The 22,753-nt window shown below is 39.5% G+C and overlaps 1 protein-coding gene and 1 pseudogene across 3 annotated transcripts in view; one reads left to right on the top strand and one right to left on the bottom strand.

The window, feature by feature from the left end:
- The window catches only part of KCNQ5 (potassium voltage-gated channel subfamily Q member 5), a 513,730-nt gene that overhangs the window by 346,604 nt on the left and 144,373 nt on the right, over nt 1–22,753 (top strand). The gene's annotated exons all lie outside the window — the stretch shown is intronic.
- Nucleotides 9,692–10,325, bottom strand: LOC139013155 (GTP-binding nuclear protein Ran-like; annotated as a pseudogene).

Here is a 22,753-nt window from a genome sequence, read left to right as displayed (position 1 = left end):
GTATGTATGTACCACGGTGCCTAGCATGTAGGAGATGCTCAATAAATATGTGAAAACTAAGTGGCGTGGCCATCCGGTCTAAAGACACCAGCAGTAATTCTCCACATGTATGCTTCTTTTGTTGTCTCTATAGTGTCTATCACTATTTGATATTTTCTGGATTATTTGGAACTCTTTTTCATTGCTGGTTTCTGTCACTAGAATTCAAGTGGACTTTTGTTATTATGTTTACTTTCACCCCATGCCTAAAAAAAACACGTACTCAATGCCTAGAACAACAAGAAAGGTAAAAGATAAACTATCAGGTGTGTGAAATGAATGAGGAGATCCAGATTTTGTTCTCCTCAACTAATAGCAAGCTTTTTAATAAGTTACTATATGAAGTCAGTGCCTCTAGAGAGACATTAAGATACTCAGTTTTTAATTAATCTTTTAAGTTTAACAGTATGAAATTCCAAAACCAATTTCTTACTCAGATGGAATACATATAAAGACAAGTGTAAGTATTGCAGAATACAAGGTTCAATAATCTAAAATGATCATTTGCTAATTTTTGCCCTTTTTTTCACTCATCCTCATTTTCTGCTGACTTTGATGTGCTCTTCTGAATCTGGTATAATCAAGAAATTTATGTTATTTAAACAAATACTCTTACCTAATATCAAAGCAGGCTGATCATTAACATTAAAGAATAATAGTATAATATGAGTCAGTAGCCAACATTAAAAATTAATAAGATCATGTAACCAGAGAGAATTACTGTAATGACCTAGCCAGTGATTCAACACTAACATATTTTAATTAAAAACTCATTTAGTAATGACTAAGTCATTCACTAATGATCTCTAGAGGCAAAAAGAAATCGGGACCAATGTCTCTAAATAGCTTCCTACGATAGCATTTTAGGTCAACAGAACTTAATCAAACTAAGACCTAGTTATCACTCCCTCCTCAGATTTCACTCAATATATTATTTATATTTCACTTTTGACACATATTTTGCTTTAAACCTTACATTAAATAAGCATTTCTTTAGTACCTATTCTGTTCTAGGCTGTGTGCCCTAGCCTCCTGAATCTTATTTGGATTATTCTGTCTTTTCCTGTTTTTCACCTAAAGTAAAACTACAAATAATTTTCAGAATTAGGAGATCCAAGTCCTTACCTTGAGAGAGAGAAGCAAAAATGAGTGAGAGAACCAAAAGTAACTAGATTTAAAGACTATGTAATCAATAAATATAATGGTTTAATAGAAACGTGTAGCCTGGTCAGTGTGGTTCAGTTGGTTGGAACATCTTTCATACACTGAAAGGTCTTGGGTTCAATTCCCAGTCAGGGCACATACCCAGGTTGCAGGTTCCATCCAGAAAGGTGTGTGTGCAGGTAACCAATCACTGTTTCTCTCTCTCATTGATGTTTCTCTCTCTCTCTCTCTACCTTCCTCTCTCTATAAATTCAAATTTTAAAAATACATAGAAAGAACAATTTATTATAACAAAAGATGTGATTAATTCCCCCACTGCAAGTTAGGGAAAGCCTCCAGAGGTGGGTCTAGAGTCACAAAGGTCTGGATTAGTCTGGCTGGATTTTAGGGGGGGTCAGGTAGACAAACGGAGGCTCAGAGGAAGGTTGAAACTGTGCTGAGAAGAACCTAGTTTTCCCAAATAAAGTCATTTGGATTTTATGCTGTCAGTGATGGAAATCAAAAAGAGGTCTTTAAGTAGTACAATGACCTGATCAAGTGTGGTTTTGAGAAAGACAATTCTGAGTTCTCCTTGGAGGATACTAGTAATTGGAATAGAGGAGGTATGGATGAGAATAGAGACTGCTGCATTGCCCTGAGGCACATAATGAGCATCTGGACTAAGATAGAAACAGAGAAAGGAGAGAAAAGGCTGGATTCAGATGGCATTTCTGAGATCGAGCAAGGAGGGATGGAATTTGAAGGAGAGACTGGGGATGAAGATGCCTGTGAATCTGACTTTAGGTTGTGGTCAGATAGTGACATCATTGCCCAAGACTGTGAATACAGAACAGGTTCAGAGGAAAGATAAGCTGGTTTATAAAATATAGCATTTCATTAATTTGGGGACCATCAGAACATATTGGAAATATTGTATCTCTAGTCCAGGGGATGTAGGAGTCTAGATTTGGAGATCATGCTATGTAGGGGGAATGAAAGAACTCTGAGAGGTGGACAGTGAGAAAATTGTAAAAGGAAATAGCAGCCACCATTATGGAGAGCAAATCACTCTGAGATCAGATGTCATATGAATACTCTTCTTTATTCCATGCCCCTAGAAACCTAATGCCAATGTTAAAAGTTAGACTTTAGTCATTTCATTAGGCAACTTCCCAGGACATGGCTCACCACCTATGTCATCTTCAACACTGGAATTTAAATGGTTAGAGCATTCGTTTACAGCAGTCTTTGTCCAAAGTGTTGTGGCTCCTGGATAACGGATACAAAATTGCGGATGGAGCCTTCTTCCCTTGAGTCTATGGGTCAATATTGCACTGACGATCCAGTGATTTTCATTAATTTTTTAAAGCAAAACTCTTTAAAAGGTCTCGCTGAGAGCTGTTCTTAACTACCCTAAATCTAGGATAAAAATCCAGGAAGCTTTAAGGTTGTTGCAATCCCCTGCTGCTGTCCATTTTCCCACATGATAGAGCGATGGAGTTCTCCAAGAAATGGAGCACCTTGGAAGGTTTGTTACCTTTCATCTACTCAAATGTCTAAGGTTGTGTGGAATCAGTGCTTTTCAGGAATCTGGCATCATCCCCAAATATCAATCTTTTTTCAATAATCATTGCATGAATCAAAATCACTTCCTACCACATGGTAGGTAATTTGAGAACCACTCACCTAAGCTGTTGTGAACAGTAAAAAGTCAGTCCTTAGCTGTAAGCCTCAGGCATAAATAATCCTGGCCAAATACCTGAACAGCAAATATTAATATAAGAGTTCAATCACTGGCACAAGTGTCTGTATCATTAGGACAGAATGATCAAAGGAAAACAATTTTTTTAAAAGAGGTTTTGGGTAACCTACATATGTGCGCTTCTCTTGATATGTCATCAAATGACAGCTGGAAATAAAAAAAACTATCAAAGTGTGAGATTTTCAGGAAATGAGAGAGGGAACACTGAAGAGAAAAGGAATTAATTGCTTGGGGAAATCTCCAAGAAAAATCAATCTGAAATGAAGGATTTCCCTTTCTCTTGTCTAAGTACTATTCAGAAATATAGAGGGATGAAATAAAATCTCAACCTGATTTGACTTGTAGCCAGAACCAAAATTCATTCTTATATTTCTGTTGATGACAACTTTTTAAAATTATAAGATGGAATTTTCTAACAACTATGGTGACTAGCTACTTTTTATAAGACTGGCATTTCAGATGAACAAAAACATTATTCAAGTAGGTTATTTTTACAATAGACAAAAAAAATCACCAAAGCAAATAACCATCCTCAACTTTTATAAATTGGGTCCCAGCCTAAGGATGCTAAGGTAGGGAGAGCATGCTGCTTGCCCAATGGTCATTCCTCCTTGACACAGCTCAGCACTGCTTAAAAGTCCCCTTGACACTTAAAAATTTTAACATTTAAGTAATAGTATCAATTATAAGCCATATGCTTTCTTTTTCTAATTTAAAAAGTATTTTTATTTTTCAGTTACAGTTGACATACAATATTAGTTTCAGGTGTACAACATGGTGATTAGACATTTATATAACTTAGGAAGTGATCACCCCAATTAGTCTAGTGTCTATCTGACACCATACATAGTTAATACAATATTGTTCACTGTATTCCCTCTGCTGTACTTCACAGCCCCATGTCTGTTTTTATAACTAGCAGTTGCTATTCTTAAACCCTTTCACCATTTTCGCCTATTCTCTTAACCCCCCTCTCATCTGGTGACCATCAATTTGTTCTCTGTATCTGTGAGTTTGTTTGTTTGTTTTGTTTGTTAGTTTACTTTGTTATTTAGATTTCACAGATAAGTGAAATTATATAGTATTTGTCTTTCTCTGTTTGACCAATTTCACTTAGTATAATACCCTCTAGATCCATCCATCTTGTAACAAATGGCAAGATTGCATTCTTTTTATGGCTGAGCAATATTCCATTGTATATGTGTACCATATCTTTTTTATCCACTCATCTATCAGTGGGCACTTAGTTTGCTTCCATATCTTGGTTATTATAAATAATGCTGCAATGAACATAGGAGTGCACATATCTTTCTGAATTAGTGTTTTAGAATGTCTTTGGAAATATACCCAGAAGTGGAATTGCTGGGTCAGCTATATGCTTTTCTTAAAATCTTAAACATTCAACATTTGGTTAAAAGATGAGGAAGAGAGAGAAACCAAGATGGCGGCATAGGTAAACACCGGAGTTTGCTGCCTCGAACAACCACTTTAAAAATACAAGTAAAAGACGGAACGGACATCACCCAGAACCACAGGAAGGCTGGCTGAGGAGAGACTCTTCAACTAGAAGGAAAAACAACAGCATTACAAGGCCCAGAGGAGGCGCAGTGTGGAAAATTTAAAGGTACGGTGGTGGTGCGGTGCGCGCGCAAAGCGGGCTGGTGGCTGAGGGCGTGGTTGTCGTTTTCAATCAGGAGTGAGTCTCAGACTCTGGGCTACAGATCCGGGCGAGTCTCTAGGGACCCAGACTCAAACGGGAGAAGCGGGAATGTCTGGCTACGGTCCCTCCGAGGTTTGCAGCGGTTGTGGGGACAGAGAGGCAGAGCCCCTGGAGACGGACTGAGAGCAGCCATAGCTGCTCCCTCCCCCAGCCCTGTTGAGCCCGCCCCGCCCAGGCCCTGCACAGAGCCATTTGCCGATCGCCTCAGGCAAAGGCTGGACTAGCGCCTCCCCAGAGGACTGAAGTTTTTCACACAGCTGATTCCTACAGCCAGTCGGCCTGGTGGTCAAATCCCTCTAGTGTTAACTACAACAATTAAGGCTTGGCTAGAACAAGACTGCGCACAAAGACCACAAGGGGGTGCACCAAGAAAGCATAAAAGATGCGGAGACAAAAAAACATGACAGAAATGGAGGATATGGAGCTAAGAATCGCAATTTTGAGGGCTTGCTATAAACTTGTGCAGAGCCTCACGAAAACTAATGAGACCCTCGATGCTACGATAAAGAAATTAGAAAGTAAGCATACACGGACTGAAATAAAGAATATTATACCCAATAGCAGACCAGAGGAGCACAAGAATCAAACCAAAGATTTGACAAAAAACACCCAACTGGAAAAGCAAAATGAAAAAAGAATCCGAAAGTGTGAAGATAGTGTAAGGAGCCTCTGGGACAGTTTCAAGCGTACCAACATCAGAATAATAGGGGTGCCAGAAGATGAAAGACAGCAAGATATTGAAAACCTATTTCAAGAAATAATGGCAGAAAACTTCCCCCACCTGGTGAAAGAAATGGACTTACAGGTCCAAGAAGCGCAGAGAACCCCAAACAAAAGGAATCCAAAGAGGACCACACCAAGACACATCATCATTAAAATGCCAAGAGCAAAAGACAAAGAGAGAATCTTAAAAGCAGCAAGAGAAAGAGACTCAATTACCTACAAGGGAATACCCATACGACTGTCAGCTGATTTCTCAACAGAAACTTTGCAGGCCAGAAGGGAATGGCAAGAAATATTCAAAGTGCTGAATACCAAGAACCTACAACCAAGATTACTTTATCCAGCAAAGCTATCATTCAGAACTGAAGGTCAGATAAAGAGCTTCACAGACAAGGAAAAGCTAAAGGAGTTCATCACCACTAAACCAGTATTATACGAAATACTGAAAGGTATCCTTTAAGAAGAGGAAGAAGAAAAAGGTAAAGATACAAATTGTGAACAACAAACATGCATCTATCAACAAGTGAATCTAAGAATCAAGTGAATAAATAATCTGATGTACAGAATGAACTGGTGATTATAATGAATCAGGGACATAGAAGGGGAATGGACTGACTATTCTTGGGGGGGTAAGGGGAATGGGAGATTCGGGAAGAGACTGGACAAAAATCGTGCACCTATGGATGAGGACAGTGGGTGGGGAGTGAGGGTGGAGGGTGGGGCGGGAACTGGAAGGAGGGGAGTTATGGCGGGGGGCGGGGGGGAGAGGAACAAATGTAATCTGAACAATAAAAATTTAATTAAAAAATTAAAAAAAAAAAAAAAAAGATGAGGAAGACAGTATTATTTTGTCCCTGATCTCTTTAAAATAGTCTCATTGTATGGCCACTCCTTTACATGTAGCCATAAACTCAGAAAATAGGGACATTTGAAGTCTCTTCTCTCCAACTTTGGCTTAGCTGTCAGAAAGCGAAGAGTAATCTGATTCTCACTATCTCCACACTACTTCAAAGATTTCTGACCCAGATGTTTGTCAAATTTGAAGAAAAATGTGGCCATTTTCCAAAACTGTTACAATATAATTGTTGCTCTAGAACTCCAGCGAGAAGAATGTAAGGAAAAGAGCAGGATAAGCAAGTATTGTCAAGTTTTATGTTCTACAAACTTATAAATAAAAACATTCTAAGTCTTAGAATCTAAGAGTTCTGAATTTCCATTTAAAATTATCTTGAAAGTATATAAAAATCAAATATAAGATGATTCTTTGTGTAGCTGCTGTGGTTTTTTTCTTCCTTTACTGGTAACAAATGATAACAAATCTAACATTGTTTCTTATCTCTTTAGAGCCACTCTTAGAAACTTGTGAGTTCAGGGCCACATTGAAGACTAGGCATGAAGAACTTTGGGTTGTCACTTGGCAATGAGGAGAACAAAATCCACTTGGAAGTTCTAATACTTACAGGAAATCATCATCAAGGATATGTTATATCTCCAAGCTTCTACTTTTTAGTACTTTTTGTGTCAGGGAAAAGTCTTGTTCTTAGCTTGGATTTTCATTCCTATTCTCTTCCCTGGAATAGACATGTGTATGAGTTATGTCCCAGAGCCCATGCTCTGGTTCTTGGATCATCTGTGGGTGCCCAGTTGCTCTCAGAGAGAGAAAACCCACCTTTACCGAAACCTGGTGAGTGCCTAGAGCAGCTGTGGTGAGGAGACAGAATGAAAGCTGGTTCTTCCTGAGCCCCTTCTCCTGAAACACTCCCCTTTTTTCTCAGCGTAAAAACCAAAGTTCTTGCAATGAACTGAAGGACCCTACAGTCTGGCCCTCCTTTCCCCTCTCTCTTTACCTCCTACCCCTCTAACCTTACCTGACCTACTACAGCCTCCCATCTCTGTGTTCCTCTTCATACCTCAAGGCTTTTGCACCAACAGATCCTTCTGCCTCTTTCATCAGAAATCTGCTTGGCTCCCTCCCTTAACACTGTCTGGTCTTCTCAAAAGGCCTATGCTGACTCTCTGTTTAAGGCTGGACACCTGCCAGCTCTCTCCAGCACCTTCACCCTCCTTTATCACTCTCCATAGCACTGACCTTCTGTTGTATAAAATGCACTTATTCATTATATTTACTCTATGCCTCCCTCACTAGAAGGATCAAGAGGGCAGAAGAGTATGCCTCTTTGCTCGCTTAGGTATCTCCAGCATCTACTTTAAAAGAGTACCTGGCACATAGTAAGCACTCAATAACTCTCGAATGAGTGGATTTACTTTATAGCAGTTAGAAAAGTGATTTTATAAATCAAGCACTGTTCTTAGCAATGTCTAAATATTCAGTCATTTAAACCATGATAAAAACCCTATAAAGAAGGAGCTGTTATCCCCATTTTATAGAAAAGAAAACCAAGGTGCAGTGAGGTTAAGTTAAATTGCCCAAAGCCACACAGCTAGGAACTGGCAGAACCCCTCCATGCTCCCTGTTCTCTGCCAAATGAATGAATGATTGAAACATGGTGGAGTCTCCATTTTTCAGCACTTCTTCTTAAGCTTCTTACTATGACTGAATTAATGACCCAGTGTTTGATAGGGACCTAATCAAATCACTGTGCCAGCCCTCTGCTTTCTAGAAGAGAAACTTGCTGTTTTTTAGGTCTCCAGGGCTGGTTTCAGGGAGAGAGAGGGGCAAGGAGGCCTATATACTGGGGCCAGTTGTAAGAGGTACAAAAAGGATCAGAACAGAACACGCAAATGTAGAGCAACAGACTGGTGGGTCTCAGGCCCATTGGTTGCGCTAGAGACCCTTCCTGTGGGCCCACCTTAGCATGCTTCTACCTGGCTGGGGGCTAATTCCAACCATCACCGGAGCCTAGAGCTACCTGTGGGACAGACTGACACATATTTACATACTAATTTATGCAGCTAGCTATAGCTTTTTGGAATGATTATTTCAATGTTTGGAAAACATTTAGGATGATTGAAAGGGGGTAATTAGAATTTGGGAGGAAGCATATTTCTTACCAATGTTCCACTGAGTCAATACTTAGGGAATTTCTGCTAACAAACTGTTTGTTGCCAAATAAAGATCCTGCTGGGTTTTCTTTAATTAATGAGATGGCTTGGTTGCAATTATTCCATTAATTGTTTAAATGCAAATAAGTGCTATTAAGACCTTGAAAATTCTTTCGTCTTAAATATGTTAAACCTTTTCCCGTGTCCTCTCATTCCTGTTCTTAATTTGCCTCCTAAATCCCCTTTTAATCAATGGTACCAAATCAGTGCTACCTAAACTCTAGCAGAATTATCACAAATCCTGAATCAAGGGAGTCAGAATGGAAGTAATGAATTGTGTTTGTGCTCTTGAAGAAGCTAAGAATCCACTGAGCCTGCATTTACTATGCAAACAAGCAGAGCAAACATAATGGAAGAAGGTGTAAAAATAGGAACTTTCAACAGTATAAACAGGCTATACTCTCTGATAAGATATCAATTTTGAATACATAAAGCTAATCTTTGAAAACTATACCTTCAGTGACACTTAGATCCTCTTTATTATGGGGGAGGAGGGCCAGGGGCTGTGAAATGCTTGCTTTAATACAATTCTCTTCCCTGCCTGTCAGGATATGGGGCTGGGAGGTGGGGGAGCAGCAGGGAAGTCTCCCCCGACAACCGTGCCTGACAAGAAGCTGTGATGGACGCAGCTGCGCAGCCAGGCCACCTTGAGGTGAGCCTGACAGCATCTCTTCCTTGGAAGCTTCATGGTCTGGCTGGAAGATAACCAAGGACGAAAAGGGGAACACATTTTCCAGGGACCTGCTTGCTTCAACGGGAGAACCCACCTCTGTGGGTTCCTTGCTCCTTTTCCCTCCAGCCTAACACCTCCCGCCTCCACTTCAGGCTGTGGACATTTCGCAGCCGCACAGCTTGCCCCAGGATTTCTTCTTTCTTTCTGTTTTTTAAGGTATTGGAAATGCAATTTTGTTCTGATTCCAGACAAAAAGGAATAGGAATGACAGTAATAAACAAGGGCTCACCACTGAGTACTGTGACGTGACTGCAGCAGTCTTATATTTGAAACTCAATAAGGAAGCAGCTGCATTCCAACACGGCTAAGTATGCAGGTCCAAAAAACGAAGGTGTTTTTTAGCTGCCACACTCACTCCGAAGCCCATTCATCTCCTTCCACGGCCCAGAGATCAAGCACAGGCCCCGCTGAGCTCCACGGTAAAGTGGCAAACACGCTGCACCACTGACACCCCAGGACAGTCGCCTATAAAACTGGACCTCTGCCATGGGGCTTCAGCTTCCCTTTCTCACAGGTCATCATCGTCCAGGAGAGCAAGAGTCTGAGCACCCTCTCGATCGGGCTCTTACTGTGCTGCCAAAGCTGGGTCCAGGACAGCCTCTGGTGGGTCAAGAGCGGGCACGGCAGCAAACTCCCCCTTAGGGTCTCCAGTGAGTTTTCTAGGCTGCCAGAGGAAGGGCTTTTCAAAGTGGTAGTTACTTTTGGCAGTCGTGTCGTAGTACTGAAGATTCTTCTTGCGGTAGAAGACAATTGATTTTGCCTTAACATTCCTGTCCTTAGTATCCACTTTGTTGCCACACAACACTGTGGGGATGTTTTCACACGCTCCGTACCAGATCTCGATGCCAGTTAGGCACATTCTTGTGAGTCACTCTCGAAGTTACAGCAAACATTAAAATGGCACCCTGAGCTCACCATTAGAAGTCCCCGAACTTCTCCTGGCCCGCTGTATCCCTCACATTGAACATAGTAGGCCCTCTGTTGGTGTGGAACATGAGGGGATGGACCTCTACACCCAGGGTGGCTACTTACTTCTTGAATTCCCCAGTCAGATGGTGTTTCACGGATGTAGTTTTCCCAGCCCCACCATCACCAACCAATATAAGATTGAACTGAACTTGGGGTTCTCCTTGGGCGGCCATAATGATGTCACTTCCAGAAGCCTCTCTGGGCCATCTGACTGAGAGCTGGAAAGATGGCAAAAGGGTAATTCCACTCTAGGACTTCTATGTCTAGATTCTACAGAAGGTCAACTTGACCCTGCAATATCACTTTACATCTACCCAGGCAGTCCATGTGTCTTCAGAAATGATAAGGAGTGTACTTGCTCCAATGCATTCTTTTCTGGGGGCAGAGCCTTACTTCTAAATAGACAGTTATTTTTGCTCAGACCCTACTTGTTGTTAATGTCCTATAAAGTTATATGGGTCTATACTACCATGGCTTGGGCATTAATTGTGCACAAGATGCTTTATTAGCTAACATGTGAATCAGTCCTCTCATATGTCATTATATTACTACTATGGTCTCCAAGTCAGGTGTCGTGTTGCCAGATAGGAATAAGTCCACAGCCAAACAAAAGAGCGGGAGAGCAGAGCAGGGTTTCAAGTTGCTGTGGCAGATCAGTTCCCTCCTACACTAAGTGATTTTCCAAATCAGTCCATCACCAATCAGAGGCTGTTTGGCAGGTGTGGATACTCGGTGGCAAGCAGGCAGTGGTGTATTGCTAAAGATATGCTGATGATGTGAACACAGGTGTTTGGCAGAAATAACATTCCAAATACTATTATAGGCAAATAAAAATGATGGCTTATGTACAATAGGAGCTATCTCTGTCTGAATTAAAGGCTAGATGTACCAAGAGAAGGCATTTTCTCTCCAAAAGGCTTCAGGATGAGAACATGGCTTGATGAATAACACAGGAGAGAAATGGAAGACACAAGGGCTATCCCAAGTACTCCTTGGGTTTAGCTGTCAGAATAATTCACCATTCAATCAAATTAATAAATATCTGTCACGTGCTATATTTTATGCTTAAAGATCATAAAAAAAATCGGAGCTCTAAAACACCTGGAAATTTTCCAAAGTTTTCTTGTTTTTATTCTCATCTCGGTTTTTCTTAAGCCAATGGTTATAGAAGATATATTCCTTCTTAATCTATTGTTTAATGGTTCAAATGAACAACAGGCAGAGAAGCTTATTAAATTAGTTCAAGGTTACCTGTAAACAGGCCTTCATCTTATCTAATTTAAGAGTACACTTGATTTATAGCATGGCTGATCTTGAATGATTTTGATTGATAACTAGAAACAATTAACTAGAGACATAAATAAATATCCTATAATCTTGACAGATTTCATAAAGGATCCAATGTGAAGATTCACATGGCTAATAATCTTGAAACTATTAAAATAACTCCAGTTATATTTTATTTTTCTTAGTGATTTGAATGTTTAAGAGGGCAGAAATCTTCAAATTTCCCTTCAATTTAGAAAGTGTTATTAATGGAATATTGTTATAATGTCGTTGTTTTACATACTTTGGGGATAGTTAACATCTTATGTTTATCAGAGATTGCGCTGAGAGTTGATATGCACTTTCTAGTTGTGGTAATATGCTCTATTAATAGGGTCTCCTGTAGACTTTCATTCTAAGTTTTGTCTCTCCTTTTCTTCTGGCAAGCCTAGATGATTAATGCAAGTACCCTAAAGGAACAGTGAAGGGACAGATTGTTTTGAAGCCAAGGGATCTCTCAATATAAGAGCAATTTCTTGGTCCAAGCAAGGGCAGGTGTAAGAGCAGAGACATAATGAGCACATGAGAAAAGTAGAAAGTTCTGAAAATTCTCTAACACACCTAGCCCTGACCTGACTCTCAGCCTCTCAGTAGCACAGAAGCCATCTGTCTTAGTCAGCTCGGGCTGTTATAACAAAATACTGCAGACTGGATGGTTTAAACAGCACATGTTCATTTCTCACAGTCCTAGAGGTGAGAAGTTCAAGATCAAGGTGCCAGCTGATTGGTTTCCTAGTGAGGGCACTCTTCCTGGCTTGAAGATGACTGCATTCCCACTGTGTGCCCATATGATGGAGAGAGAGAGTGTGTGTGCATGCTATGGGTTCTCTTCCTTTTCTTATAAGGGCACTAACTTCATTATGGAACCCCCACTCTCATGACTTCATCTAACCTGATTACCTCCCAAAGGCCCCACCTCCAAACACCATCACATTGGGGTCAGAGTTTTTATAGTCAATTTGGCTGATGTGTGCCAATTTCTTAAGGCCAGGGATGTCTCTTGATTAAAATATACTATTTGTTTTGTTTTAAGGAATTCTATTTAAATTTTTATAATAAAAAAACATTGCCCTTTTATATTCTCTTACTATAAAACTAATAGAATGGCCTAATTTTATTTCTGGTATCAATGTTAATTTTATTTTTTGTTTTTATTATTGATAGATTTTAAGTATTAATAATATTTTTAGTTATTTTTCATTTTTAATTCCAGTTTACATTCAATATTATTTTGTATTAGTTTCAGGTATATAGCATAGTAGTTAGATAATCATATACTTTACAGCAAAGTTTTCTCCCGATATTTCCGGTACACCTGCACCATACATAGTTATTATAATACTAGAGGCCTGGTGCATGAATTCATGCATGGGTGAGTTCCCGCCTGTTGGACGGGGGTGGGGGGGGTGCCAGTGGGTGGTTGGCCAGCTGGCCCTGCTCCCTGGTCAAACTCCCAGTTGAACTCCTGGTCAAACGCCTGGTCGAGAGGGCAATTTGCATATTAGCCTTTTATTATATAGGATTATTGACTATATTCCCTATGATGTTCTTTACATCCCATTGACTTTTTATACGTATCAATTTGTACTTCTTATCCCTTTACCTTATTCACCCAGTGCCCCAATTTTCCTTCCCTCTGGATCTATGAGTCTGTTTCTGTTTTGTTTGTTCATTTATTTTGTTCTTTGGATTCCACATATAAGTGAAATCATATGGTATTTGTCTTTCTCTGACTTATTTAACTTAACATAATACCTTCCAGGTCCATCCATGATGTCACAAATGGTAAGATTTTATTCTTTTTATGGCCAAATAATGTTCCATTGTATATATGCACCACAGATATTTTTAGCCACTTTATTGATGAGCACTTTGGTTCTTTCATATCTTGACTATAGTAAACAAAGCTTCAATGAACATAGGGGTGAATATATCCTTTCAAATTAGTGTTTTGGGTTTCTTCAGATAGATACCCAGAAGTGGAATTACTGGGTCATAAGGCAGTTCCATTTTTAATTTTTTTGAGGAACCTTTTGGAGGCTTTCTTGGTATTTCCATTTTTATCTGATTCAGGGATTTCAGCTTCAATTCTAAGTTGAACTGGCTCATTTGTGATTATTTGGCAAAATTGTAGCAGAATAAATATCTAGGTTCAGTTCAAGGTGCAGCAAACTGTTTTCAATTTTTCCAGCTTGGAGTTCATGATTCAGAGGTTTAGTTCTAATCCCTGCTATATACACAGGTGGTTGCTTGCAGGCACAACCATATACAGCCAGATACAATTTAGCTTGGAGTGGGGAAGAGTAGACAACTGTAAAAAAATCAGTGAACCCACCTTCTGTTCCTAATGGAGGGAAGAGGAGAATGTGAGGGAAGCCCCCTGTGTGCACTGCCAACTTGGGCACCTCAGCAGAGAGCACCGCTGTGGCTCTATCCCACAGAGAAATGCCCCCGTGGCAGATGGAGCCATGTTTTACCCTGCTGTAGGGTATGTCTTTAAGAACACAGAAGGTGTCTCTTGAGTGTCTCCCCCATATTGGATGGCATTATAGCCCTTTATAGCAGCCAGCCCAAGCCTAGAGTCTAAAATCAATACAAGAGGGCAAAAGTCCTCATCATGGCATCCCACCTGGCAATGAGGATGCATAGGATCCCTGCTAGATTGAACAGAGGGGGAAACCTGGGATGTCCTCTGTTCCCAGCTTTTGTAGTACTGCTCTCCTCCCCAGCAAGGGGCACCCGCTTCCTGCCCCTGGCCCATTTGCTCTCAACCTGTGGCCCCAACACCTGAGAAAGACCTGTCCCTGATCTTCCTTTGGTAACCAACCGTAAATCAGTCATTTGAAATGGGACATTTTCAATCTATTCTCTTCCCTATGCCTCTCTGAGGAACTTTTGAGATAAATGGACACTGTCATATAAGTGTGGTTAAATAAATTACTTTTCAGAGGGAGATTTACATTTTATCAGGTGTGAAAAACTTAAAGGGATAAATTGTTTCTAGAGAAATTTCTGGAATCACCCAACAAAAAAACAGGAGGACCTCAGGAGCCACTTGATTCTCCTGGTGCTCCCGAAGTGAATCCCTTTTTCAGTGTCTTCCTAAGCCTTCCAGCTCACAAAGTCTACCCCAGATACCAGTTTCTAGACTATCTCAATTGCTCTTTCCCAAGGCAGGAGCCACTGATGCTCTTCACACCTTGTTCTGGTCTCCCCATCCTCACCCCACTCCCTACTTCTATATCCCTTATCTCTACACAACCCCCACTTAGTGTCTACTAAGTAACTTAGTAAATTTCCATCATACTCTCACCACCAGCCCCCTTGCAGACATGATTTTGAAGGTATTGATATGTCAACTCCAGGTCAAATCAGCCCCTTTGATAGAAACACATATTCCTTCAAATTCTCTTCCAATGTGCTAATAGTTAATATATCTTCCTAAAAAGTAAAAAGAAATGTGAAAGTAATCTAAATTGATGATGGCGAGTGTTTAGGGTCTTTCTGCCCTTTAAGGAGACAAATTCAAAAGATGATTTCCTTTTGTGTATTTATCCCCATTTTCTGATTTAAGAGTGGAGCCATCTCTATATCTTAATTTTATTTCCTTAATATCTACTGTACTAGCAAAACTTTCCAAATTACAAAGAATTATAACTGCAACCCTCTGACTGATGCCTTTCTTGGCAATTTATGACTCAGTTTACATCACACATCCTTTTTCTGCAGGGATTATCTGAAAGAGGCACGCTAGACTGCTGCCCTATGTTACTTTAAGTATACACACACACAACAGGAGCAAAAATAGCTGGAAATTGATTATGTTGATATTCTGAAGAAAGGCAATAGTTCCAATTTTGTATGTCTAATTAGCCACAGCTCTTCAAAAATTGGTGCAAATGTCACAGGGTTTATAATGTCGGCATTTCATCTTCACAGAAATGCTATTTGATGGCATAAAACCAGAAAAAAAACTAATGGTCACAGCAGACAGCTTGTAGATTAGACAAAGGTCACTATGTTTTAATGAACAGTGGTTGTTAATTAATGAGAAAACAACTAGAACGTGAGCTATTAGGCATTGTGAATTTGTGCCCCCCAAAATCAATCCATCTTACTTAAAACCACTTTGGGTAACTCAAGAGCAAAATAACTGCAGGAATAGAATTTCAATCTCAAATTATACAGCAAAGTCATAAATATCAATAAAATAGCATCACAGTTCTCTGGTGTGACATATAAAGATTCTTCCTTAATCTCTATAAAAGAGGGTTAATACTAAGTTAGCATTCTCAATAGATATTCAAGATAGGCTGGCTCTACCCCTGTGTCTTGGATTTCTAAATTTCTATATGCATTCCCTTAGTCTTTAAGAGAGAAGGAAAAATGCTTGTTGTTTTACCTAATTTCTCTGAAGACAAATGGGGAAATACTAAAACTCCTTAAGACAGATGGTAAAAATAATAAACATTGCCTTTAGTTGTAGAGGGCTGGCAAAGCCAAACATCTAGGGACTTCCATTAGGAAGGACAGAACCATTGTTAGTAATACCAGCTTTACATTACAGCTTTCCTCCAAGTAGGTTAAGTACTCTGATTGTTATTCACATATCTCTTTAGCAACCACTTGAGAAAATAGGGGCATCTTATTTCAATTAAAAACAAGTAAGAGAAAATGAACAGGTTTATCCTAAGGTACAGCAGCAAAGGCACCTGTACCTGCTGGCCCAGCAAGAGTCAGAAGAACCACCCATAAAACATTTCCAACTGAACATAAAAGATTTTTGAATTTCTAACTCATTTGAAAATAAAATGAGACCCCCTCCAAAGGATCATTTGGAGAGCACCACTAAAGCAAAACTCGGTGAGATCAGAGTTAGCATCTGGACTTAAAGAGGAAAACATTTCCTCTTATGAGTCTCCCCCATTGGTTGGATGATGGGCAATGCCTTTTTTATTGGAATTTTTTTAGATAATTGTAGATTCACATGCCGTTGTAAGAAATAATATGAGGTATCCTGGGTACACTTTATCCTGTTTCTTCAAACAATAAAATTTTGCAAATCTGTAGTATAATATCACAACCAGAATACTAATATTGCTACAATCCATGGATCTTTTTTTAAAGTTCTCCAGTTTTGGTTGTATGTATGGCTGTAGTTCTGTGTAATGTTAGAGGCTCATGTATCTGTAACAAAAATCGAGATATCAAGCAATTCCATCACCACGAGGGTCTCTCAGGTTGCCCTTTAATACCCACACCCACCTCCTCCTTCCCACCCACCGAAGACTCCCCCCACAATCCTCAACTTCTGTCAACCATTAGTTGTTTTGCATTTCTTTCTTTTTTTTTCATTTTAAAAATGTCATATAATCGTTTCTCAGCCTTTTGGCTAAGATGGTGTGTAAAAATGTTATATAAATGGAATAATATGATATGTAACCTTTTAAGATTGGCTTTTTTCACTCAGCATAATTATCTAGAGATCCATTCAAGTTGTCTTGTGTATCAACAGTTTATTCATTTTTTATTGTTGAGTAGTAGAGCATGGTATGGATACAGTAACCCTTGCTTAACTTATTCACATGGTTAGGACATTTGAACTGTTTTCAGTTTGGGGTCATTATGAATAAATCCACTATGAACACTTGTGTATACAGGTTTTTGTATAAACAATAAGTTTTCATTTCTCTGACATGAATGTCCAAGAATATAGTAACGGCATTTTTATAAGAATTAATAAAACTGTTTTTCAGATGAGTGTTGCCATTTTACATTCCCACCAGCAGTGTGTGAATGATCCAGTTTCCCTGCATTCTCCCCAGCATTTTATGTTATCACTATTTTTTTATTTTAGCCATTCTGACACATGTGTAGTGTTATCTCATTGTGATTTGAATTTACATTTTTCTGTATGGCTATTAATGTTGAATATCTTTCCATGTGCTGATTGGCTATCCATAAATCCTCTTCAGTGAAATGTCATTCATGACTTTTGTCCATTTTCTAATTGAATTTGTGTGTTGTTGTTGTTTTACTCCTGAGTCTTAAGAGTTTTTACATATTCTAGATAGTAGTCCTTTGTCATATATGTGGTTTGTAAATGTTTTCCCCGAGACTATAGTGTGTCTTTTCATTCTCTCTGCTTTTGATGAAGTTCAAGTCATTAATTTTTTCTTTTATACCTTGTGCTTTCATGTTCAGTCTAACAACTTTTATTAACTCAAATTCCCAAAATTTACTCCGGTTTTTTACTAAAAGTTTTATAGTTTAACATTTAAGTCCATGTTACATTTGAATTGATTTTTGTATAAGGTGTGAGGTATGGATTTAGGTTCACTTTTGGGGAGGCCTATTAATGCCCAATTGCTCCAACATCATTTGTTAAATGGCTATTTCTTCCTTCACTAAATTGCTTTTGCACTTTTATAAGAAAAATCAGCCCAGCCATTATGGCTCAGTGGTTGAACATTGACCTATGAACCAAGAGGTCACTGATTCATTCCCAGTCGGGGCACATGCCCGGGTTGTGGGCTTGATCCCCAGTGTGGGGCGTGCAGGAGACAGCCGATCAATGATTCTCTTTCATCATTGATGTTTTATCTCTCCTCTCCCTCCCCCTTACTCTCTGAAATTAATAAAAATATTTTTAAATAAATTGAGCATATTTGTCTGTTTCCAAATTCTCTATTCTGTTCTCTCTATTGTTCTCTGTGTGTCTGTCCTTCTGAGAGTACCACACAGTCTTGAATATTGGAGCTATATAGTAGGTCTTACTATCATGTTGAGTGATTCCTTTAACTTTATTCTTCTTTGTTGGGATTGTTTTACCTATTCTAGGACCTGGGCTTTTCCATATTAATTTTAGAGTAAGTTTGTCTATTTCTTTAAAAAAAATGCTTTTTGAGATTTTTATAGGAATTTCATTAAACTTACAGATCAATTTGGGAAGATTTGACATCTTTATTATGTTCAGTCATCCAATTCATGAACATGGTATTTCCATTTATTTAGGTCTTCTATGATTTCTTCTATCAACATTTTGTAATTTTAGCATGCATAGCTAAGAGCATAGCTAAATGTTTCATTGGGGTTTTGTACATGTTATTTATTAAATTGAGATAATAAATCTCTATTTCTAACTTGCTGAGATTTTTATAATAAATGGAAAAACTGGATATCTGCATGCAAAAGAATGAAATTGGATACTTATCTAATACCCTGTAAAAAAAATCAACTCAAAATGGGTTAAAGACTTAAATGTAAGGCCTAAAACTCTAGAACAAAACTCTAGGGGAAGAGCTTGACATTACTCTGGACAATGATTTTTTTAAACAAGATCCCAAGGCACAGGCAACAAAAGTAAAACTAGACAAATGGGATTGCATCAAACTGGAAAACTTCCACACAGCAAAGGAAATAATCAACAGAGGGAAAAGACAACCTTCAGAATGGGAGAAAACATCTAAAACATCTTTAAAATATATATATATATATATATATATATATATATATATATATATATATAACTTCTATAACTCAATAGCAAAAATTCAAAAATAACCTATTTTTAAAATGAGCAAAGGACCTAGATAGACATGTCTCAAAAGAAGACATACAAATGGCCAACAGGTATATGAAAAGATGCTCAACATCACTAATCATCAGGGAAATGAAAATCAAAACCACAATGATATCATTTCACACTTGTTAAAATATCTATTTTCAAAGACAAAAGATAAGTTCTGGTGATACTATAGAGGAAAGGGAACCTTTGTGCATTGTCTGTCGGAATGTAAATTGGTGAAACTACTATGGAAAACAGTATGAAGTTTCCTCAAAAAATTAAAACTAGAACTACCATATGACCCAACAATACCACTTCTGGGAATATATCCAAAGGAAATGAAACCAAGATCATAAAGAAATATTTGCATTTTCATGTTCATTGAAACATTATTCACAATATCAAAGATATAAAAACAACCTCTGTGTCCATCAAAGGACAAATGGATTAAAAATGTGGTATATATGTGTGCAGTGGAATAGCCTTGAAAGATAAGGAAATCCTGCTATTTGCAATAACATGGATGAACATGAAGGACATTATGCTACATGAAATAAGCCATACAGAGAAAGACAACTATAATACTACATGATCTCAATTATACGGAATCTAAAAAAGTTGAACTCATAAGGGCAGGTTAGAATGGTGGTTATCAGGGGCTGGGTGTCAGGGAAAATGGAGAGTTGTTACTGCTTCAGCTATGCAAATTTCAGTTATTCATGATGAACCCGTTCTGGATATCTAATGTACAACATGGTGACTATCTATAATAATAAAAACATAATATGCAAATCAACTGAACAACCAAACAGCAGAACAACTGTCCAGACGACCACGTTATGACATGCACTAGCGCCAGGTCAGCCAAGGCAGGTGTGATGCGATTGGTCAGAGGGGCCTGCCATTGTCCCATGATCGCCCCACAGAGGGAGGCCCACGCCACCTTCTGTGGGGTGATCGATGCGGGGCGGGGGGCGAGGGGGGCTCCACGATCAATTACCCCAAAGAGGGAGACCCAGACCACCAGCTGGCAAGGCGATCAATCGGGCGGGGTGGGGGGGGCTCTGTGATCTCCCCAAAGAGGGAGGCCAGGCCACCCTCTGCACGGCAATCGATCTCAAAACCCCAGCCAAGTGGCAGGGCCTCCCTCTGCTGGGTGATCAATCACAGATCCCGGTGATTGATTGCCCCACAGAGAGAGGCCCAGGCCACTGCCCAGTGATGCTGTGGCAGGTGTACAGGGCCAGTCAGCAATCACCCTGCAGAGGGAGGCCCAGGCCAGCCAAGCCCACAGAGGGAGGCGACCAGTGGTGGGGGAAGGGGGAGCAGTGCTGCACAAATGGCAAGCAGAGGCAGTGGTGGGGGCAGGGCCAGCTGCCAGCAGCTAGAGGGAAGGAAAGCCCCGATAAGCCCTGATCGCCAGCCAGGCCTAGGGACCCTACCCAAGGGGTCCTGGATTACAAGAGGGCGCAGGCCAAGCTGAGGGACACCCCCACCCCCCACCCCGTGCATGAATTTCGTGCACTGGGCTTCTAGTAATAGAAGTTAATAATATTGTATTGTATACTAAAAATGTGCTAAGTTGATTTTAAGTGTTCTCACCACACACAAAATGTTAACTGTGAGGTGATAAATACGTAATTAGATTGATTATGATAATCATTATACAATGTATATGTATATTAAAACATCACATTGTATACCTTAAATATATACAATTTTTATTTGTCAATTACACCTTAACAAAGCTGGGGAAAGGAAAAAGAGGGAAAAAGTGGTCTTTTCACACTTCCACTCCCCACTCATTTTACACCTGTCAGATGAGGGGTGATTGCCCTTCTCTAGCTCAATAAAATTTATTCCTTTTTACTGAAATAAGATGCAACTTTCAGGAACCAGGAGACAGAGTCTGTTCAAAGTGGTTTTCACACTTTTGTCCCCATCACATCCATCCAAGTCTTGGAGCGAGAACTTCCCCACAGCTGCTGCGCTGGGCCTGAGGAAGCTCTCCACACCTGCTGAGCTCTCACCTCTCACCGCTGCTTACTCAGTGACAGATTTTCCAGGTTACTTTTCACACAGTCTGAAACCAAGCCCTCATAGGGAATGCTAAGTAATGGTCTCTAGCAAGGAAGGACAAGAGAATTCTAATTCTATTATTATTTCCCTCAAGGCACAAGTTATGTTCCCGTGGTGTTCCCGTGGTGAAATCCAGTTACAACTTCCTCTAGCTTTATTTGGAAATGAAAGATTTTTCCCTAACCCCTTAAAAAAAGCTGTAAGCAATATTCCTGAACAAGGGATCCTGAGTAAAGAATTTGTAGACTTAATTTATCCTACCTCAGTACCACCTAAAAATGGTGCAAAATTACAATGGTTAAATATTTATTCCTTTAGAATAATGTCAGCTATTCCCACAAAAAAGAAACATCATGATATGGTAGTGCCTGGGCCCTCAGGCATATTTGGGATATTCTTGGATAATCTTATAATATGACCTGTCACCAGTGGAGTGTCAACCTTTCTGGCACAAGTAGGAGTTAGAGGCGGGGGTAGAAAAGTGGACTTGCCATTAGATCTGGATGGGGCACAGCTCCATGGGCATCGTAGGCCTCGGCATGCTTTCTGTGTGTGGGAAGATGTGCTGGGTGAAACACAGGTGATCTGGTACTGTAGCCACCTTAATAAATGACTAGACCCAACCACCTAGATATATAACAAAGCCAAAACAAAACAAAGCCCTCAGCCATAGCCAGTTTTGCTCAGTGGATAGAGTGTTGGCCTTTTTACTTAAATGGTCGAGGGTTCAATTCTGGTCAAGGGCATGTACCTCAGTTGCAGGCTCTGTCCCTGGCCCCTCTCAGGGCACATGGCGGAGGCAACCAATTGAAGTGTCTCTCTCACACTGATGTTTCTCTGTCTCTCTCTTACACTCCCATCCCCCTGCCCCCCCCCCCCCCCCCGTCCATTCTCTCAAAAAAAAATCAATGGGAAAAATATCCTCAGGCGAGGATTAACAAAAACAAAACCCCTCATTTCATTACTAATAATGTTGCATAGTTTTGGTCATCTGTGTGTAAAGTCATCTTCAGAGATTTAACCCATAAGTAGTTTTAAATCACTGTAAGTAAGCAGCAATGATGTTGGAGATTTATTTCCCATCGTGAGAAATATTTGTGGGTTACTTAGTGCAAAATAACAGACGGGTAAAATGATGTATCTCTACTAGGCATTTCCAAAGTGCAACACATCATCACATACTCTAACTGAAGAAATAGACATTTGCCTAAAACTTGCAACACAAATGCCGTTTTTCTAAATTTGATAACTGTTTTTATCCTGGCACATGGGGTGGGAGAATGGGGAGTGGCTTAGAACCTTTACTTTCTATGCTCTATAGTTCTGTAATGTTTAATGTTTTCATAAGGACCATGTATCACTTTTACAATTAAGCAATTATAGTAAAAATAATTTAAATATATATATATATATTGTTCTGCATCAGCGATTTTCAACAGGTGCCACAAGAATTTTTAAAACATGCAATACCTGACTATTAAGTCAGGGGAACTGACCTCTTTTCCCTTAGATTGCCAAATTTTAAAAAATGACAACAGCCAATACAACCATAGCTGTCAACAATTATACCTATTTTTTTGTAAGATCAGCAAAAAATATTTTTTTTTTTTTTGGTGTGCCACAGAATTT

The sequence above is a fragment of the Myotis yumanensis genome, unplaced genomic scaffold, assembly GCF_028538775.1.
Source record: "Myotis yumanensis isolate MYYU_CA2020_CCGP unplaced genomic scaffold, mMyoYum1.0.hap1 SCAF_6, whole genome shotgun sequence".
Lineage (NCBI taxonomy): Eukaryota > Metazoa > Chordata > Mammalia > Chiroptera > Vespertilionidae > Myotis > Myotis yumanensis.
Note: the sequence above shows the minus strand (reverse complement) of the source record. Positions and strands in the feature narration are given on the sequence as shown.